This window comes from Gorilla gorilla, chromosome 4 (genome assembly GCF_029281585.2).
Source record: "Gorilla gorilla gorilla isolate KB3781 chromosome 4, NHGRI_mGorGor1-v2.1_pri, whole genome shotgun sequence".
Classification (NCBI taxonomy): Eukaryota; Metazoa; Chordata; class Mammalia; order Primates; family Hominidae; genus Gorilla; species Gorilla gorilla.
The window spans coordinates 57943963-57962414 of NC_073228.2; the positions used below are offsets into that span (position 1 = coordinate 57943963).

General features: G+C 42.8%; 1 protein-coding gene and 1 non-coding gene across 3 annotated transcripts in view; both read left to right on the forward strand.

Moving 5' to 3' along the window:
* Positions 1-18452, forward strand: part of RFFL (ring finger and FYVE like domain containing E3 ubiquitin protein ligase) — an 80303-nt gene that overhangs the window by 27141 nt on the left and 34710 nt on the right. The gene's annotated exons all lie outside the window — the stretch shown is intronic.
* Positions 7652-7758, forward strand: LOC115934874 (small nucleolar RNA U13). The gene has a single exon (XR_004070611.1). It is a non-coding gene; the product is annotated as a small nucleolar RNA U13 (small nucleolar RNA).

Sequence of the window (18452 nt, forward strand, 5' to 3'; positions counted from 1 at the left end):
TGTGAGCCACCGCGCCCGGCCTTGTTCATTCTTTTTATGCTCACATCTTTAAATGTGCTAAACCCTGTTGATTTTGTTGGAGTACTGTTTGATGTGTGGCTTTTCTTCATTCCCACTGTCATTGCCTTAATTTACCAGAGGTCAAAACTGGATGTTTAAAGTCAGGCTGGGCATGGTGGCTCACACCTGTAATCCCAGCACTTTGGGAGGCCGAGGTGGGCAGATCACCTGAGGTCAGGAGTTTGAGACCAGCCTGGCTAACATGGCGAAACCCCATCTCTACTAAAAACAAAAAATTAGCTGGGTGTGGTGGCACGTGCCTATAATCCCAGTTACTCAGGATGCTGAAGCAGGAGAATCACTTGAACCCAGGAGGTGGAGGTTGCAGTGAGCGAGGATCACACCACTGCACTCCAGCCTGAGCAACAGTGAGACTCCATATCAAAAAAAAAAAAGAGAGTTTGAGACCATCCTGGCCAACATGGTGAAACCCTGTCTGTATTTAAAAAAAAAAAAAAAAAAAAAAAAGCATGCCACGCATGGTGGCCAGTGCCTGTGGTACCCAGCTACCCAGGAGGCTGAGAAAAGAGAATTGCTTGCACCCCGGAGGTGGAGGTTTCAGTGAGCCGAGATTGTGCCACTCAACTCCAGCCTAGGCACAGAAGGAGACTCCATCCCAAAAATCAATCAATCAGCCTAAGGGCTTAAAATTTTGTGTGTGAATACTTTTAGGCACCATCAGAGAGAAGGCCTGTACTCTTCAAAGATTACAGATACCACCATTTTCTGACATCTTACACACTGAAGACTTAGCATTTTACCTGCATTGCCTCTAGGAAGTTGAGTTTGTAACTCCTAGTTCAGACCCTTATCAAATGGCCACTCCTCCATAAGTCTTTCCTTGCTCCTATCTTCTCCATATTGTTGCCCAAGTTATCTTTTTAAAGTCCACATCTAATCTTTTCATTTAAGGTGCCATTTGTTCCCTGTTTTCCACTTAGCTTGACTTCTAAAAGCTTTCACAGTTGGATTCTTTCCTACATGTTGCTGTTAACCATCTCATCTCCCTCTCCCCTGACCATTTCTCTCCTCTCCAGCTTCACTGAACTTCTCATGTTAACATTCCATGGATATACCATGTCTTTTAGGACTCTGCCTTTTCCCAGTGGACTCTCCCTTCTCTAACTGGCAAGATACTCATCCCTCAGGACACTTAGTTCATATATGCATCTTCTCTGACTTCTCTGTCTTTTCTGACAGAGAGCACTGTCTGTCTCTTCCACTAGACTGTTGAGTTCCTTGACTGAACTTGGTGTCCCTGGACTAGAGATTGGCACCATCAGAGAGAGTGGCTGACGTGGATCTCCGGGGTCAAACTGTTATTCTTTGCAATATTATAAGCTTTTTTGTTAGATGGCATGGTTTTTCATTCCTATTTGATGAACATGAGCCCATGGCTGCTTATTTTGTATGTGTTACCTGCCACCATCAAGTAATCATTCAAAGTTAATTTGAAGATTTAAAGGGTTTGCTGAGATCTAGTCCCACAATATCATGACATTTTTATGGTGTTTTACAAAATTATTTCCCTCATATGGTTTTATTTGCGTTGGGTAGGCTTTATTTATTATCCCTATTTTACCAGTGATTATAAAGCTAGTCTGATACCAAAGCATATATACATTCAGGTAAGACTCAGAGAGAAAACATGGTTCTTACACTGCATTAAGCAGCTGGTTTGTCTCTTAATATAGTAGTTAAATATACTCTATCAGGTTCCACAGAAATGGTGCCTTTGCTTGATAGGCAAGTGCTAACGGTCTTGCCTTTTACAAGGCCACTTTATCATCAAGGTAGGAGGAGGAGGTACTCTGAACCTGCCTGACCTATGGGAAGGCCCTGGTTGTGGTTAGAGACCTTGATTGAGATTAATGGTGTGCCTACTCCAACCTCTTAAGTTTTTCTTTTATACTTCAAATATCTGGAAGTTGTGAAAACCTGCTGCCCTGGTGGAGTATCAAACCAGGCTGGTGAATGAAAGCAGTCATCCCAAAATGGAGTAAGCTGAGTGTTAAGGGCAGAAAACCTTTTATAGTTATAGTCAGTAATTAACTTTTTAGATCACTTCACAACTTTTGGAGTGCTAAAATGCCATATTTGGGACTATGAGAAATTCCGTTATAAAAAGCTGAACCATTAGAGCTAGGAAATAATCTCTGTTAGATATTGGCATATGGTGTTCAATTTTGGGTCTCTCATGCTTGAGAGGATAATTAAAATGATTAAAAGGTTGAAAAATAGGTCTTATCATTATAAGTTTTAAAAAGGAGGGAAAGATTTTAGCCTAGAGAAGGAAAAGCTAAGGGATAACTTCATTATCATCTTCAAATACAAGAATAGTTTTTGCCAGGGGGATTTTTATTAATTATTCTTCATGAACTTCAAAGATTTAAGAGGAAATGGTCTTAAATTGAAGGAGGAGCAATTTTGATGAATACGAGAAAGAATTTTTTGATCATCAAAGTGGGGAAATGTTTGAATGACTGCCCAAGAGAGTGTTGAATTTCTGACTGTTTCAGTTGTCTATTGTGTGACAAATTACCCAAAGACTTTTGGTGGCATAACATGACAACCATTTTATTGCCTATGATTTTGTGGGTTAGTAATTCAGGAAAGGAGGACATATTTTTTTTGTCCCATATGATGCTGATTGAGCTGGAGGATCCAAGAAGGCTGCACATGTCTGTACCTTTGGAGCTAGCTGTTGGCTGGGATATCTTGGTTCTCTGTGAGTTCTCTTTCTTGGTCTCTCATCACTTATAAACCTATATCGAGTGGCCGAGCGCAGTGGCTCATGCCTGTAATCTCAGCACTTTGGGAGGCCGAGGTGAGTGGATCACCTGAGGTTGGGAGTTCCAGACCAGCCTGACCAACATGGTGAAACCCCGTCTCTACTAAAAATACAAAAATTAGCTGGGTATGGTGGTGGGCACCTGTAATCCCACCTACTTGGGAGGCCGAGGCAGGAGAATTGCTTGAACACGGGAGGTGGAGGTTGCAGTGAGCCAAGATTGTGCCATTGCACTCCAACCTGGGTGACAGAGCGAGACAGTCTCAAAAAAAAAAAAAAAAAAAAAAAATTCTAGCTCGAGCTCCTTTTACATGGTGGCTGGGCCATAATGGAAGCTGCAGGATCTCTTAAGACCTAGGCCTGGCAGTCATACATCATCACTTTTGCCCCATTCTTTTTGTCAGAGTAAGTCACAATTATAGCCCAGATACAAGAGGAGGGGACATTGACTTCACCTCTAAAGGATAGAGGGTAAAAATCACATTGCAAAAGGGCATGCAATGTGGTTGGGATTATTGCTACCAACTTTATTTTTTGAAACAGAGTCTCTCTCTGTCACCTAGGCTGGAGTGCAGTGGCGCAATCTCGGCTCACTGCAACCTTTGCCTCCCGGGTTCAAGTGATTCTCTTGCCTCAGCCTCCTGAGTAGCTGGTATTACAGTTGCTTGCCACCACGCCTGGCTAATTTTTGTATTTTTAGTAGATACGGGGTTTCACCATGTTGGTCAGGCTGGTCTCGAACTCCTGACCTTATGATCTGCCCGCCTTGGCCTCCCAAAGTGCTGGGATTACCTGCGTGAGCCACTGCACCTGGCCTACCACCAATTTTAGATACAATTTACCACACTGACCTTAAGAGATTTTTCATGAGAGAATAATCAATATATGTTTATTAAATGGGTAGTTTGGGCATATGATTTACAAATTTGGCTGCATATAGAGTCATCTGGGAGCTTTTTACAAGCATAAGCTCCTAGGTACCAGACCAGTGACTCAGTGTCTCCTGGGGGTGTTGTGTTGGCACATAAGAGACACTCTATGTTCTTTCTTTCAGGTAACTATCAGTAAAATGAGTATGGTGGGGGGGGATAGATAGATATAATATGTAAGGCAAGATGATATGTACATTGAGATAGATCTCATCTCTCCTGCTTCCAGGACTTGATTGAATCCTATCTAGCATGCTCTTCTTTCCAGTCTGCCTAGTGTAAATTATATTTCATTAAATCAGCCCATCATCAGAACAGTGTTTCTTGATGCCTCTCATTTTTTTCTCATGTTTTCTGGCATTTTTCCTTCATTACTTTTTTTTTAGTTCATAATTCAATATTTATATGATTGTTTGATGTATAATAGACAAAAATACATCTGCTTTGCTTTCGAGTATCTAACATAGTGTCTGCCTCATAAAAAGCACTCAGTAAGTACTTGTTGAATGAATAAGTGGTTGATTGAATGCGTGAATGAATGAAGTGATATTTGAATTTAGCTTTAAAGGTGATTGGAATTTTGGACAGGTAGAGCAACTGAATGGGAAATTTATTGTTCTAAAGTAGAAACTGTGGATCATATTGCTCATGTAATTTCAGAAAACTGGAGAAACTGGTTTGGGAAAATGGAAGAGTTGGTTTTATATCTAGTATGCTAAGTTTGAGGTATGGAAATTTAGCAGGCATTTAGAAATGCAGCACTGATCTGAAGGGTGAGATTGATTCCAGATATTCACTTTTGGGAGTTACCTGACTGGAGAATGTGAAATCTGTTCCTTTCACAAATGCCTGGTAAGCTCCTACTGTGTGCCAGGCAGCTATGTTATAGGGAAGGTGAACTGCAGTCTGAGAAGGAGCCAGTCTTGTGAAAAGAGCTAGGGAGAATGTTTCAGCCAGAAAAGAAACCCAAGTTTGTAGGCCCTGGGGCAATAAATAATTTATAATTTTTGAGGAATTGAAGGAAGGTGACCGAAGGACAGAGCGAGGTGAGTGAAGTGGGAGAGCTGCATGAGGTAAAGTGGAAAAGGCAGGCAGAGCCCACATCACATGGGGGACTTTGTGGGCTAGATAGTGAGTCTAGCCTTCACTCAAAAGTGTGGTGGGGCTGGGCATGGTGGCTCACACCTGTAATCCTAGCACTTTGGGAGGCTGAGGCAGGTGGATCACCTGAGGTCAGGAGTTTGAGACCAGCCTGGTCAATGTGGTGAAACCCCATCTCTACTAAAAATACAAAAAATTTTAGCCAGGCATGGTGGCTTATGCCTGTAATCCCTGCTGCTTGGGAGGCTGAGGCAGGAGAATTGTTGGAACCCGGGAGGTGGATGTTGCAGTGAGCCGAGGTTGCACCACTGTACTCCAGCCTGGGTAACAAAAGTGAAAACTCTGTCTCAAAAAAAAAAAAAAAAAAGGGTGGTGGGACACCATTGAAGGCTTAAAACAGAAAGTGACAAGCAAAGATTCTTTTTCTAAATAAAAGGTTACCCTGGCTACTCTGTAGAGAATAGAGAGTCACAAAGAAGGGACCAGTAAGGAAGTGTTTGTTTCCCTTCTTGAGAAGGATCATGGCAGATAGGGCAGGGTATGGCAGTGGACATAGAACGAGATAGTTGCAGGATGCATTTAAAAAGTAGAACCAGGCTGGGCGTGGTGGCTCACGCCTGTAATTCCAGCACTTTGGGAGGCTGAAGTGGGCAGATCACCTGAGGTCAGGAGTTTGAGACCAGCCTGACCAACATGGAGAAATCCCATCTCTACTAAAAATACAAAATTAGCCAGGCGTGGTGGTGCATGCCTGTAATCCCAGCTACTCAGAAGGCTGAGGCAGGAGAATCATTTGAACCCAGGAGGCGGAGGTTGTGGTGAGCCGAGATCATGCCACTGCATTCCAGCCTGGGCAACAGAGCAAAACTTTGTCTCAAAAAAAAAAAAAAAAAAAAAAAAAGTAGAAGTAAAATTCACTAGAGAAGGAAAGGAAGAAGGAAGAGTATGGAGTACAGAACCCTAGGGCCTATGTAGGGGGCAAAAGAAGGAACCAGGGAAGGAAAATAAGGGAGCAAGAGTGGTCATTGATGTCAAAGGTAAGTCAGGCTACCGCGCTTGCAGTGGGAGCCAGTGTGGGAGAAGGAGTCTGTAAGGGGAATTCAAGTGTATCCAGAGTAAGTGTGCTGTTTGATGTGTGGCAAGTCAATACCCAAGACCTGGGGGCGGGGTTTATTTGTTGGGCTGCAGAATGAGGAGATGAGAGGGAACTGCAAATCCAACCTCCTGAGGAGTTTGGAGCTAGGGTTTTTAAGGATTTTGGAGTGGGCTGGAATATGGAGATTGTTGGGTGGTCAGAGAGAGAAAGGTGAAGTAATGGGACCCGGAGATGAAAAAACTGTATTATGTTGATTTTATTTCTCTCTGAGGGTGTTCAAACTGGTTGGCATCGGCTGTTTTACCAGAATTTGGGATCTGAAAAATATCTCAAGCAATTCTTAAAAAAAAAGCCTTATGCTTCTAATGTCAGAGATACTATCTTTAGAAACAATAGGGATGCAAATGGTCAGTGTCTAGTGCTGTGTGACTTTCGGTTACAAGGAAATGCGTCAAAATCCAGCCTGATTAATGTTTTTTTTTTTTTTTTTTTGAGATGGAGTTTTGCTCTTGTGGCCCAGGCTGGAGTGCAATGGCATGATCTCGGCTCACTGCAACCTCCGCCTCCTGGGTTCAAGTGATTCTCCTGCCTTAGCCTCCTGAGTAGCTAGACTACAGGTGTGTTCCACCACACCTGGCTAATTTTGTATTTTTAGTAGAGATGGGTTTTCACCGTTTTGGTCAGGCTGGTCTCGAACTCCTGACCTCAGGTGATCCGCCCACCTCGGCCTCCCAAAGTGCTGGGATTACAGGTGAGCCATCGCACCTGGCCTAATGCTTAATTAAAGTTATATTTCTGTCCATAGTTCTTGGTAACCCTCTGAGGACAGCTTCATAATGAAGAATTTGGGTAGGTTTTGGGTGCATGGGGCTGCAGGGAGTCATGAAGGTTGAAGACATAGGAAAGAGTCACACATTTATCCATCAGAAGATCATTGGTGACCACTGGCCGGGCGCTGTGGCTCACGCCTGTAATCCCAGCACTTTGGGAGGCCGAGGCAAGTGGATCACGAGGTCAGGAGATCGAGACCATCTTGGCTAACACGGTGAAACCCCATGTCTACTAAAAATACAAAAAATTGGCCAGGCGTGCTGGCGGGCACCCATAGTCCCAGCTACTCAGGAGGCTGAGGCAGGAGAATGGCGTGAACCCGGGAGGTGGAGCTTGCGGTGAGCCGAAATCGCACCACTGCACTCCAGCCTGGGCAACAAAGCAAGACTCAATCTCAAAAAAAAAAAAAAAAAAAAAGCTGTTGGATCGGTATTTACTAAGCACCTACTCTAAGCCTGTCACTGTGTTAGTGTTAAGGATTTGTGTGAATGACCTCTTTTAGGTACTTCATTTTACAGATGAGAAAAATGACGCTTAGGGAATTAATCACCTTAACAGGTCACACAGAAAGAAGACTATGAGTTCTGTCTGACCCAGGCCCCATGCTCCTAAACCTTGCATGACGCTGCTCTTTGGAAAGCCCTATCAGGACATCAGCTAGAGAGGAATGAAAGGTTTTTAGAGCCCAGTGATGGCTTAGCCCCAGCTGTATGAATTTGTTAGCAACCCAGTTAAATAAAGTCTTCTGATTTTTCTGTAATAATCTGGCAGTTTAGGAATGGAGAGGTGGGGGAGGGAGGGGAAGATAAGGATAGAGTAAGAGTTCAGTAAATTAGAAAGGGGATTATTTTGTTGTTCATAAGTGTTATGATTGGATTTTCATGCACATGTATGAGATGTGCCCCCCTCAAGCCTTGTTACTACAAAGTCAGTGCATTACCCATCTGATGTGGAAAAATAAATCAGAAAGAGGCCTCAGCTTGTGGGAATGGTGGAATGCAATGGCTTGTGTTGTTAAGCAAAATTGTGTTTTACAGTAAATATTTATTGTGGTTCTTTTGATGCAAGTTATATTGGGATATGGAGGAAAATGCAAAAATGGATAAGATGGTGTATTTGACCTCTACACGGTTAGAGAGGAAGGTAAAGTGCTTCACTATAGTGCTTGATTGAAGGGTATGACAGGGGTGGAAGGTGGAGGAGAAGTATGGGAAAGTATTATACAAGTTAGCTTGTAGAGCGAGGGTGGCATTAGGTAGGGCTGGCCAGGGTGATGCCAATCTAGCTTCTCAGGATGACCCCTCAGGATTTTGGTCACTGTGTCGTCAGTCTAGTCTTGGGTCACAAAATGTATTTTGTGGAGAACCTGGAAATAATTAGTCTTGAAGACAGGATTGTATTCAGACTTGAGTGATTGAGCTCAGAATGGAATGCCAATTTATTATTTTAGAATGAAGGATTCCTTTTCCGTTAACAGGATTCTGGAATTTGTTAGGATAATTGCTTTTCAATATCAAGAGATCTGGCAATCAAATTTAATAATATCAAGCTTGCTTGGTGAGCATGGATTTATAAGATAGAATGGTTTGTGGATTTATAAGACAGAATACAGTTACAAAAAAGATTATTGTTTCCCATAATGCCTGGTATTGTATTAAGTACTTTGCATACAGTAGGGCATTTCATTGTCCCAGTGATCCTCCTGCAAAGTAGGTACAATTATCTTCAATTTACAAATGAGGAAACCAAGCTCTCTTCAAGCTGATGAGATGCTGAACTGAGATTTGAACCAAGTCCCTCTGCCTCTAAGAGCCCCTACCCCTAGCTGCTACTATATGCTGTACCCATCTAAGCTTTGTGAAATAACCTTGTTCCACTGCAGAGAAGATGTTGTGTCACCTATCTCTAGTATTTCTCGGCTTTGGGCAGTTCTGGAGTCAAAATGCCCCTCCCTGTTTTTTCTAGATTTTTTCCAGATTTCTTTATCAGTCTTAGATGTGGTCACATTCTTTGTTTAAATACCTGTGTATTAATATAGTCATCCAAGCCTTTTTGTCCTTTGCTTGCTTTTGGTTTGGAAGATACTCTGTCTCTTTGGAGGAACTTTACATATCTGTGCACATTGGTTTTGTGTTGATTTTATTATCTTAATTTTATGGGTTAAGTTTTTGAGTTTCCTCCAGCTCCTAGTCCATCAACTCCTCCCTGTCCCCTTCCTCTTCCACTAGACTTAAATTCAGATACTAATGCCAATTTCTGAATACTCAGTCTGGCTCCAGTCCACCTATCCAATTTAGACATGGCTCTCTGGATCACTAGCTATTGCCAGTTACTCACTCACTGCTCCTGTATGATCTTGATTTCCTACTTGAGTACCCTTGTTTCTGTTGTGCTTTTGGCTTGGAATGTCATTCTTCCCATGAAGGGTCCCTAGTCTGATCCCTCACTGGGAGTAATCACTTCTTCCTGAGTCTCATAGCAGAGAATTCTCTTTTATGTCTCCTTTGTGGCACATTACACTTTCTGCCGTCTATTATAGTTGTTTGTGTACATACCTATCTCCTACTAGACCATGGCCTCACTGAGCAGATCTGTCTGGTTGACCTTTGTCTTTCCCCTAGTATCTAGTTCAGTTCCCTGCACATAGTGGGCATTCAATATCTATTGGATGAATGAATGAATAACTGAACCGAATTTCAGATTTTTAAGTTTCTACTCATTGTTTATTATAGATTCCCTCCCTTTGTTGCTTTTCTTCTTCCTTTCACATTTCCTTTTCTTTTCTATTAACCTGTGTTTTCCCTTGCACTGACTCACTGAACTTCTCTTTACCACTCCCTTTTTTTTACCCAGATTTTGCCTCATTCTCTCCCCATTAGCAGTCACTGTGTGGGTGTGCCACATGCTGCTGGTCAGATTTTCTCCATCCTTTTGTGGCTTGAGTTCCCCCATGAATCAGATGAGCAGCATAGGAACTGACTGGTGATTACATTAACATCTTAATAAAAGACCATGTATAAAGAACAGTACTTAAAATTTGTCAGTATATTGCTTTCAAGAGGGAAATTTTCCAATGCATGTTTCAAGTGAAAGGGAAAGGGAAAAAAAATCTTCCGGTACTGGGGAGGTAGATCAGGGCATTTTATTCACAGTGTGGGATGTGGGATGTCAAAGGCATCTTATTTGACCAAAGAAATAATGCAGGAAACCACAGAAACTTCTGCTAACCGTTAATATTGAATCCTCAAATTTTTCTACAGCTGGAGAAAACATTAGAGATGAGTGTAGTTCAACCTTCCTGTTTTCCAGATGAGAAAACAGACCCAAAGAGGCTAAATGACTTGTCCATTAAGCTGGGGTATTTGTTGCCCAGTGTTTACTTCTAGAACTGAATGTGGCCTGGGAAACCACCAAATCTTTGAAAGTAGTGGAAAGTTACACTTGAAGTGGAGGCTTTAGGTGTCTAAAATTGAAGGCTTTTGCAATGCTGAAAAGTAGACTTTGTCCAGTTGGTAGCAGGTTGGATTTGAGGCAGTGTTCACCAAAGGGCCGTTTAACTGTCTCAGTCACTCCCTTCTGGGCATCTGTTCCTTCTGCATTTGAAAAGGGGCCAACGTTTAATTATTAAAACATTTTCAATTTTTCTTGCTCTTTTTCCCAGCCCTCATATTCGAAGTTTTGTTTCAGGCTTTATTTCCTTATCTCAGCACTATTTGTGTTAAGTTTTTATTGCTTAAGTCAGATGTCAGTATGAAGCATGGGAAATCCAGAAAGTGTCTTAGACACTCATGATTGGTTTTTGGTGCTTGTTAGGTGAATCTTTTACCTGACTCATATAATAATGTACTTTATTGTCACTGAAATACTGTCTAGTGAACCAGTTGGCAGCAGATATGAAAGGTTACCTACTTGTTGAAGGTCTAGGGTGCAGCAGTGGAAAGAGATCAGATAGCCCAAAACAGGAAGTCAAGTGCAAACAGGATGTGTTTGTCTACTGTAACTCGTGTGCCTGTGTTTTGAAACTTGGTGCTGTTAAAAAGTCAAGACTTCTAATATTTGAGCTTGGCTGAAGAAGTTTCCATTTTGGGTTTGAAAAGAAGCTAACATAACTAGTCCTTTACAGCCCTTGCCTTTATCCATATGCACGTCTTTCTTGTAGGGACCATTCTTTCTTCCTGGGCATGGTTGTTTATCCTAGTTTATACCGTACTGCATCCATATGGTTTATAAAATGAAGCCACTGAATTGACTGTTGATGTTACTTTTGGTAGATATGGGATTCAGTCTGTGTTTGGCTATTTTTTTAAATAACAATGGGAAATTTTAGCCTATAATTCACCATCCTTTTATTTTTTATTTATTTTTTATTGTTTTGAGACGGAATTTCACTCATGTTGCCCAGGCTGGAGTGCAATGGCACGATCTTGGCTCACCACAACCTCCGCCTCCCAGGTTCAAGCGATTCTCCTGCCTCAACCTCCAGAGTAGTTGGGATTATAGGCATGCGCCATCACACCTGGCAAATTCTGTATTTTTAGTAGAGACAGGGTTTCTACATGTTGGTCAGGCTGGTCTCGACCTCCTGACCTCAGGTGATCTGCCCGCCTCGGCCTTCCAAAGTGCTGGGATTATAGCATGTGCCATTGTGCCTGGCCTCCATCCTTTTATTTTAATTAAATTTTTTTTTTTTTGTAGAGCCTGGGTAGTGGCTCATGCCTGTAATCCCAACAGTTTGGGAAGCTGAGGCGGGAGGATCGCTTGAGCCCAGGAGTTTGAGACCAACCTGGGCAATATAGTGAGACCTCCGTTTCTACAAAAATAAAAATAGCTGAGTATGGTGGCATGTGCATGTAGTCGCAACTATTCAGGAGGTTGAAGTGGGTGGATCACCTGAGCCCAGGAGGTCAAGGCAGCAATGAGCCAAGAGTGCATCACTACAGTCCAGCCTTGACACCAGAGTGAGGTCTTGCTATGTTGCCCAGGCTGCGAGCTGGTCTCAAACTCCTGGCCTCAAGTGATTCTCCTCTCTTGGCCTCCCACAGTACTGGGATTACAGGTGTGAGTTACCACACCTGGCCACCACCTTCTATTTTTTAATTTTTATTTTTTGAGACTGGGTCTCCCTCTCACCCAGGCTGGAGTGCAGTGGTGCAATCACAGTTCACTGCAGCCTTGATCTCCCAGGCTCAAGTGATCCTCCCACCTCAGCCACCCAGTAGCTGGCATTACAGGTGTGAGCCACTACAACAGGCCCATTTTTTTTTTTTTTTTTTGAGATGGAGTCTTACTCTGTCATCTAGGCTGGAGTGCAATGGCCTGATCTCAGCTCTCTGCAACCTCTGCCTCCATGGCTCAAGCAATTCTCCTGCCTCAGCCTCCTGAGTAGCTGGGATTACAGGTGCCCACCACCATGCCTGGCTAATTTTTGTATTTTTAGTAGAGACAGGGTTTCGCCATGTTGGCCAGGCTGGTCTTGAACTCCTGACCTCAAGTGATCAGTCCACCTCGACCTCCCAAAGTGCTGGGATTACAGGCGTGAGCTACTACACCTGGCCCATTCTTTTAAATAACAGTCTGCTTTTGTTGGTTTCCAGAATTTTTAGCCTATCTTTTGAGTGTTTTCTGAGTGTGGTGGTTTACAAATGACTACCGGGTGTTTGTGAACTTTTTTTGGTCTTTGAATTCAAACTCTCTTTGAGTACTGGAGGCTGCATCTAATGCTAGCTGCTGAATTGCTTCACCCCTTGGCAAGTCTCTGGAGAAGAGATTAAGTAAGTAATTTGCTTGGGGTCACTCAGCTGATAAACAATCTCAGCAGCCCCTATTTTCTGAACCCACCTCCCATTTCCCATTGCTTCCTACTGTGAAATCTGCTCTATTACATTCATTAGAGGACTGGATTGGTTATAGGATAACTATCTGCTCGAGTCATCTCAGGATCTTTGTAGATTATCACAACCACTTGAACCAGGTCCATTCTGCTGGGCTCATACTATAATATGGGACAGGTAAAGGTTTTGATAATGTGTTGTGTGTGTGTGTGTGTGTGTGTGTGTGCATTCTGTACCCTTGCCATATTGCAGAGAAAATCATCTGTCCTTCCACTTTGTAATTCCAGGAGCAAAATGGTAAAGTAGCAGCATATCTCAGTGTGGATGGTCTAGTGACTGTGTGTGAAAGCAGTGAGAACAACACTCCTTTCTGCTATCAGCACAGGTGTCTTTTTTCTTGACTCTTATCAAAGGGTGGGAATATGAGGCATTTTGCATTTTGTTGTGGGATATAGGCAAATAGTAAAACCTTGAAGATAGGCTGAACACAGGTGTTCTTGGCAAGGAGAGAATATGGTGAAAATACAAAGGTTTTTGTGACACCAAGAGAACTAGAAATCTCCATTCATTTCTACTGCTTGGCGTAGATACTGGGTAGATCACATCCTCCTGGCAGGAGCAGAAAACATTTCAGAAAGTCAGCATAATTTTCAGATTGAGATCAAACATCAAACCAAGCTAAAGGTCTGTGGGAGGAAGGGGGTGCTTAGTCTGAATTCATCCTGGATTTATCACCAAATCCTATCTGACTTCAGTGCAGTGCAAGCAATTACGGTGCATCAGGTGGAGGCCGGAGGCATACGTTCATTCTTTGAATTTGGCAGAGAAGGGTTGAGGAGCTAAGGGAGAAATTCTAAACTGGCTGGACTGCAGGGTTGTGGGGAGTAACAAACTCATTAGCAATGGGGTGGAATTGGGAAGAGATTTAACAGCCTGGGGCTGCAAGGAGGATAAACCACTCTGACCACCTCTGAGAAGTTTTTCAAGGGATTATATAATTAAGAACTGGTGGAAGAACTGTAGTCATTTAATTGTTAGAGGAGTGGTTCAGAAACTAAACTGAACCTGATTAGAGGTATTGGCATACCTAAATTTTTTTTTAAATTTATTCCTAAATTTTTTAAAAATTAATTAATTAATTAATTTTTTGAGATGGAGTCTCGCTCTGTCACCCAGGCTGGAGTGCAGTGGCGTGATCTCGGCTCACTGCAAGCTCCGCCTCCTTGGTTCACACCATTCTCCTGTCTCAACCTCCCGAGTAGCTGGGACTACAGGTGCACGCCGCCACTTCCGGCTAATTTTTTGTATTTTTAGTAGAGACGGGGTTTCACCGTGTTAGCCAGGATGGTCTTGATCTCCTGACCTCATGATCCGCCCACCTCGGCCTCCCAAAGTGCTGGGATTACAGGCATGAGCCACCGTGCCCAGCCCCTAAATTTTTAAAAAGCAGATAGATAGAGGAATAGAACTGATAAACGTCTTTTTAAAGAACCTTAATGGGCTGAGTGCAGTGGTTCACGCCTATAATCCCAGCACTGTGGAAGGCCAAGGTGAATGGATTGCTTGAGGTCAGGAGTTTGAGACCAGCCTGGCCAATGTGATGAAACCCTGTCTCTACTAAAAATACAAAAATTAGCCGGGCATGGTTGTGGGCACCTGTAATCCCAGCTACTTGGGAGGCTGAGGCATGAGAATCGCTTGAGCCTGGGAGGCAGAGGCTGCAGTGAGCCAAGATCACGCCACTGCATTCCAGCCTGGGTGACAGAGGGAGACTCTGTCTTTAAAAAAAAAAAAAAGCTGGGCATGGTGGCTTGCGCCTGTAGTCCCAGCTACCCAGAAGGCTGAGGTTGGAGGATCACTTGAGCCCAGGAGGCAGAAGTTGCAGTGAGTGAGACCATGCCACTGCACTCCAGTCTGGGCGACAGAGGGAGACCCTGTTTGAAAACTAAGTAAAATAAAAAAGTTAAGAACCTTAATGGGCCTTTCTGTGTTAAAACAACAACAACAACAAAAATAACCTTAAAAAAGTACTTTCTTTAAATTATTTACAGCCAATTTCTGTTGAACATCCATTATTTGCTGGGCTCTGGGTTAAATGCTTTGACATGCGTTATTTTAATCCTTTCAATTATCTTTTCAATGTAGCAGGTTTTAATTAAAGGAGTTAAATAACACCAGAATTCATTCTATACCATGGTACATTTGGCTGCAGTAATTTTTGTGCAGTCCACTTTGGAAAGGTAAATTGCATAATTTTGAGCCTAGATAGAATTCCTTTCTGGAAATGCCTTCTTTTCCCAGTGCATTGGAGTGCCAGAAACCCCTTCACCTAGTCCCTGCCTTCATTTAAAAAAAAAAATCCTGGTTACCCATTAGTCAGTCATTGTGATAATATCTTGTGAAAGCAGCTTCTTCAGTAGAAGGTCCAGAAGAGCTTATCTGGTAAATCCTCTTTCCTGCACCAGAGTAGTAGGGGGATCAGAGTCTCTTTATTCTTGATGAGCTTTGTCATCAGTTTCGATGGAAGAAGGATCCTGCTGTAATTAAACTGCAGGTCCATTTATTCTGTTTTCAGCGTTGTTAGAAGACTTTACCCTGAATTGCTTTGTTTCCTGATTGACTCACCCTTTGGGGCAGAATGCCTGGGTTGAAATGAAAGCGTAGGTTTCTCTGCTGCAGTGTTCAATCTGTCATCTCTCCTAAACTCCACACTAAGAAGCAGCCATTTAATTGGTCAGACCCCAGGGGTGATATTTTGGCACAGCTCCATTGGTTAGAATTACTTTTCCCTGAACTTTGTAGCAGATGCTGAGGTCCCTCTGCAGATATTTGTCATAGAATAGTTGAAACCAGGGAGTTTCTGAGAACATTTATAACTTGTGATTATTATGTATGTCTTTCAGTTGTTAACAGTTACAGCTTAAGAAAAAGAGCTCACTTATTGCTAGTGGGAAGTGAAATCTCTCTCCTTTCCCCCTTATTCATATTATTATTTTAACAGTTTGTGCTCCAAGACCCTCTGCTCTCTGGTTTCTTGTATCATTTTGTTATGTTTCTCCTTCCACCTTGCTTGGGCTGTGCAAGTCGGGAACAACAGGCAAAGGTACACCCAGACCTGGGTGTGTCTGGTAGAGGTCGGTTTCTTTGATTTCTAGCATGTCTTTATTTTACATCTGCATTTGTTGTTTTCATGTTTATTTGTATTTGCAGTTCCCATTGCAGCACCATTCCAATCCAAAACAACAGTGAAGGCATTGAAGCCTTCTGTGTCTTTTTAGGAAGAGATGGAAGTGACCGTCTTGTTCCTCTTCCAGGCTCTCCTTTTCTGGTTTTGTCCTTCTGTAATAACAATTTAAACTATTTTTCTTTTCTTTTGTTTTTCAAGTAATCTTAGCAGACAGAGAAATTCTCTTCAGTCTTTCGTTCAAGGTATTGCTGTGGTTATGTGTGTTTAAAATCCTTAATTTACTGATCATCCTGGAATCATAATTGTGCAGTTTCTGTCCTTTTTTTTTTTTTTTTTTGAGACAGTCTCACTCTGTCAGCCAGGGTGGAGTGCAGTGTGCAATCTTGGCTCACCGCAACCTCCGCCTCCCAGGTTCAAGCGATACTCCTGCCTCAGCCTCCCGAGTAGCTGGGACTATGGGCATACACTACCACGCCCAGCTAATTTTTTGTATTTGTAGTACAGACGGGGTTTTGCCATGTTGGCCAGGCTAGTCTCAAACTCCTGACCTCAGGTGATCCGCCGGCCTCAGCCTCCCAAAGTGCTGTGATTACAGGCGTGAGCCACTGTGCCTCGCCAACTGTGCAGTTTTAAGCATGAATTTCTGTCCTATTTTTTTAAAAAGCACTCTATTGCTGTTATCATTAGTTAATAATTCAACAAATATGTGTCGATCACCTGGCATTAAGGCTGAGAATAAAGCTGTGAAATAGACTTACTCTTGTTTCCTGTTTCACTTTCCACACCCTAAATATGGAAGAAAAATACTTTAAAAAGAATTATACAGGCCGGGCACGGTGGCTCACGCCTGTAATCCTAGAACTTTGGGAGGCTGAGGTGGGCCAATCACTTGAGGTCAGGAGTTCAAGACCAGCCTGGCCAACATAGTAAAACCCCATCTCTACTAAAAATACAAAAAATTAGCCAGGCATGGTGGCACGTGCCTGTAATCCCAGCTACTCAGGAGGCTGAAGCATGAGAATTGCTTGAACTTGGGAGGTGGAGGTTGCAGTGAGCTGAGATCATGCTACTGCACTCTAGCCTGGGCGACAGAGTGAGACTCTGTCTCAAAAAAAGAAAAAAAAAAAGAATTATACAAACTGTTAGCCAGTTGATTAGATACAGTACTGCTAGAATGCTCTTTCCCTCAGAATGTAATCATTATGAGATTCAAGGACCTTGCCTGTTGTTGTTCCTCTTACGTTCTCCAGAGGTACAGGAGATTCATGCTAAATAGTCTGATAAATCAATTCTGGTTATAAGGAAGTGTATAAGATTCTATGAGGCCAGGCATGGTGGCTCACGCCTGTAATTCCAATCCTTTGGGAGGCTGAGGTGGGAGGATCACTTGAACCTGGGAGATTGAGGCTGCAGTGAGCTGTGAGCGCACCACTGTACTCCAGCCTGGGTGACAGAGTGAGACCCTGTCTCAAAAAAAAAAAAAAAAAAAAAAAAGATGTTATGAGAGCACAGACAGGATCAGGAAAGGTTTCCCTGAGGAAATAAATGATATGTAAGGGAGGTGAGGTGGCAACAGTGCTCCAGGCTGAGAGAATAGCTGAATAGCTTGAGGGAGGGAGATTCCTAAAGCCAAAATAACCTTGGTGTTTGAAGAACTGAAAGAATAGGATAGAGTAAGGAGTAAGGCCCTGAGCACTAAGGATTTGCTTTCATTATTATTTACTAGTTACCCAGTGACAACACTTACTTTATTTTTTTTTGAGACGGAGTCTCGCTCTATCTCCCAGGCTGGACTGCAGTGGTGCAGTGTCGAGTCACTGCAACCTCTGCCTCCCAGATAAGCGATTCTCCTGCCTCAGCCTCCGTGTAGCTGGGATTACAGGCACCTGTCACCATGCCTGGCTAATTTTTATATTTTTAGTAGAGACGAGGTTTCATTGGGATTACAGGCGTGAGCCCGCCGCACCCGGCTGACAACACTTATTAAAAGGAGGGTAGACCAGGTGTGCTGGCTCATTGCCTGTAATCCCAGCACTTTGGGAGGCCCAGGTAGGATTGCTTGAGGCTAGGAGTTCAAAGACCAGTCTGGGTGACATAGACCCTGTCTCTACAAAAAAAATAAAAATAAAAAATTAGCTGGGCAAGGTGGTGGGTACTTGCAGTCCTAGCTACTCAGGATGCTGAGGTGGGACGATCGCTCAAGGCTGCAGTTTGCTATGATGGTGCCAGTGCACTCCAGGCTGGGTGACAGAGACTTGTCTCAATAAATGAATCAATGAAATAGAGCATTAGTTGCAGTTGAGACAATTAAGTCAGAAAAATCTCCTCAACTGGAGCAAAAGTAAGAAGAGAAACTGAAATACACCTTAAATATCAATTAAAGGCTTTATCTTTAGAAGGTTGGGGTTCTGTATCACTGGTACCCTGAACTTGTAGAAACTAGAAATGCAGATGACTTATGGGATGTATAAAGTTCTGTAGTCCCAGGAATGGTTTTTCTATGTATTATACTTTTTACAAGGTGCTTAAGGTACTTTTTATTGAATCTTACAAAAATCAGACCATTTTAATTCTGATTTTTGTAGGATTATTGTGTTAAATAAGACAACAGATGCAAACATAACAA